This window comes from Austrofundulus limnaeus, unplaced genomic scaffold (assembly GCF_001266775.1).
Source record: "Austrofundulus limnaeus strain Quisiro unplaced genomic scaffold, Austrofundulus_limnaeus-1.0 Scaffold30, whole genome shotgun sequence".
Classification (NCBI taxonomy): domain Eukaryota; kingdom Metazoa; phylum Chordata; class Actinopteri; order Cyprinodontiformes; family Rivulidae; genus Austrofundulus; species Austrofundulus limnaeus.
In genome coordinates, this window is record NW_013952432.1 from 713,424 (window position 1) to 716,822 (window position 3,399).

General features: G+C 40.3%; 1 protein-coding gene across 5 annotated transcripts in view; it reads right to left on the reverse strand.

Moving 5' to 3' along the window:
- LOC106515527 (dipeptidyl aminopeptidase-like protein 6) overlaps window positions 1-3,399 on the reverse strand; it is a 251,853-nt gene that overhangs the window by 19,234 nt on the left and 229,220 nt on the right. The window lies entirely within an intron of this gene.

Below are 3,399 nucleotides of genomic sequence, written 5' to 3' on the forward strand. Positions count from 1 at the left end.
GAAAGAAAGAAAGAAAGAAAGAAAGAAAGAAAGAAAGAAAGAAAGAAAGAAAGAAAGAAAGAAAGAAAGAAAGAAAGAAAGAAAGAAAGAAAGAACCAGAAATTACACAACTAGGCATTTAGATTTTGTTTAAGCAAAAGGAAAAAAAAAAGTGCTGTCAGTTTTCACATAGAAGTGCCTCAGCATGTAAATTTTGATGGAAAGAAAGAAAATACAGCAAGGATTGTTTTGTTGTTTTCAAATGGCATGCTAATTTTCTTTCTGTTTATTCATTCAGGGGAAACAAACATTTTTCTTTAACGATAAAAACAGCAGCTTTTGGGACTGTAGAATGACATAGTGGACTTAATTAGGAATGTTTCTACGATGCTGTGATAAACGAGATAAACGATAATAGGCTTGAGCTGAGATCAAATCAATGGATTTGGGGCCTCATCCTCAGTAATGAGGGCATTCAGGTGGTCGTAGTGAGGAAACCATTGAGTTGAATGAAAAAAGCTTTCAAGTTACTGATGTATGTTTCATCCCTCACCTTCTGTGAATAGCTATGTTTACATGGACAAAAGTAATCAGAATAAAAGTCCAATCAGAGTAAAAATGTGTCATGTAAATACACCAATCAGAATATTCTGATCTGATTCAGCTCGAATGGAAGGAATTTGTAAACCGAATAAGAGGGCTGGTTTATGTYGATTGATAATYTGAACGGCGTGCATKTAAACAMTGATCATGTTATTCTGGTTGTGGAAGACTGACCTGACAGCTCATGTGCACCCTATGTCAGCCTGACGTRTTTCCACCTGGCTAGATGCTAATATGTTGGRGAAGCAGAACTGGTCRGTTAGTGAGACAACATTTCTATTAGAAACTTTGAAAGAGCTCAGAATTATCAAACRCCTTGATGGTTGAAAGTGTAGGAACAYGGAGCGCAGTAACTTCTCCWCTGWTATTAAGACCTGGTGCGGGTCCATTCTGGGAGCTAAGAAGACACAAGTATTGTTTACGTTCATCACGGRAGTAGAAATTCTTTTTCTGTGTGTTTTTAAGGAAAGTTTGTWACTCTGCGCATGTCAGCACTTCTACTCTGAATAAAAGCYTGGTGCATGTAAAATTTYGTGGCCATATAAGGAGTACATTTGGATTATTCAATCCAAATCCATTTCAATTCGATCGAATGATTTTGCGCATGTAAACAYGGCTATGAGGTATGAATCATGACTGAAGGAAYAAGATCCTGGCAACAAGTGGCTGAAATGAGCTTCCTATGGTGGCCAGGCTCAGCTTTAGCGATACGGGGAGGACATATTCTGARGGAGCTCAGCTCATATTAGAGCTGCTGCTGCTCTGTATCGAAAGGACTCATTTTAGGCATCTGATTAGGATGCCTCCTGAAYGCCTCCCTTCTGAGGTTTTCTGGGCAMATCTCACAGACCTCGGGGCAGACCCAGAGCTCGCTGGAAGGATTAAATATCCTCTCTGGCCTGGGAATACCTTTGGATCCTCCAGRAGGAGCTGGAGAGTGATGCTGTGGTGAAGTATATCTAGGTTTCTCTCCTGACCCAATGATGGATAAGAGGTAGAGGATGGATAGATGAATGTTTTATTACCAAGTGACACTAAATGATAATTGTAAAATGCTTTGTTGCGTACCAAAATGCACTCTGTTAGTACGCTACTGTTTTATTTTCTTTTTTTATGATGAAATTATTTTTAATTAAATACATAGATCAGTTACAGGCCAGCTAAAAACAAGAGTTGATGACAGCAGTGCCTTAGCACAATSATTCTTGAATTAAAGGCAGAGAACAGTTACTGTGGTTCTGTCAGATTTGATGAAAATGTAATAATAATAATGTTTGAATTGGCTGAACAAGATTAAAATAACGCGATAACTCTCAAAAATCACCACAATGCTACAAATAAATCTGAAATACCAATTACCAAGCAATTTAGTTTATTTTGTGTAGGAAAAACTTGAAAAACTGACAAACCTGATCTGATTTCCAAGAACATTTTAGAAACAACATGCCTCTGATGCTGTGAAAAATCTTCTCAAAGAGTTCAAGAGAGTTTCACATCAGTTTCAGCTCGTATTCACACTAAAAACAACATTTTCTCCCTTTTTTATTAATCTTTCTCTATTTAGCAAGCGAGTGTTGATTATGTAGTAATTTTAGGCCCTGCAGGCTGCGACACAAACAGAGCGATAAACAGAAACAACCCCAAGAACGAGCCTCTCCATGTAAACAGTCGTCTAAACATCTGTGGGGCAACAACAAGCTGAATCAAAGCGACGTTGGGCTTTTATCTTGGCACGCCAGATCCTAATAAACAGCTGTTTCCTCTGGCCACGTCACACTGCGGGACGTGTTACTATCACCGCTGCCTCAATAATCAGACAGCCGGCAGACGAAAGGACACCTGGGGCAAGTTTGGAYTCTAACTCACAGCCAGTTGGACTCTTGAATGTGTCTGCATGGTTTGAATTTTGCCTATAATTTTTGCTTTATTCCCCCCATTTATTCTTTTCCTTTTTTTTTTTCCTCCCTCCTGTCTGTGCACTTCATACACACCACACCAACACACTGACGGATTAAGACAGCACGAGGATATTCAAGCCTGGGAGATTATTTGCCAACCTTTCACCCCTCCGCACCCAATCTGCCACAAAGTGTCAGGCAGAGCTTAAAGACCTCATTTCTCCTTGGCAGCAGGCTGAGCCTCAGCTTGACCTTGGCCAGAGGGCAGCTTGAGTCATTAGCATGGAAAATGTTGTGCCTCGCAGTCTCACCGGTCATTGTAAACATTACACAAACTGGCACGGCTTCTAAGCTCCCCCTGCAGATGCTTGCATCACCGCTGGGATGAAGCCAAATCTATTCACAAGCTTACAGATGCTTTTTTTTTTTCCTTTTTCTTTTTTTAAAGGGATTTATTCTCTAATAGAAAAGAAAGGGCTTCAAGTATATCCATAAAGCTGAAAAATAGAACTAAAAATAAACCCAGATACAGTTTAGGTGTGAAATATCAACTGCAAGTTATCTCCATAAAGGTTGGTGAAGATATAATTCCAAAACCACAAGGAYTATTCAGCTGTTTTTACTGCCTACACTCTTCTGCTTTCAGACTTTTCACCAGAGTTTGGCACCTCGATTCGCACCAGCACCCTGTCCCTGCCTCCATCTCTATCTCTATGAGCCTGCTGCTCCCCATCTTCATCTTGCTCTGTTATTATAATCATGCTCTGCTGGAGCAGAGTGTACAACCAGCGCCACAGATAGAAATTCATTAGCTGAATGCTAACACCAGCCGTGATCCCGGTTTATACAGTGAGGAGCACAGGTGAACTTTGATTGGCAGCGTTGATGCTTGGAGAGACTTGTGACATCTGCATCACAT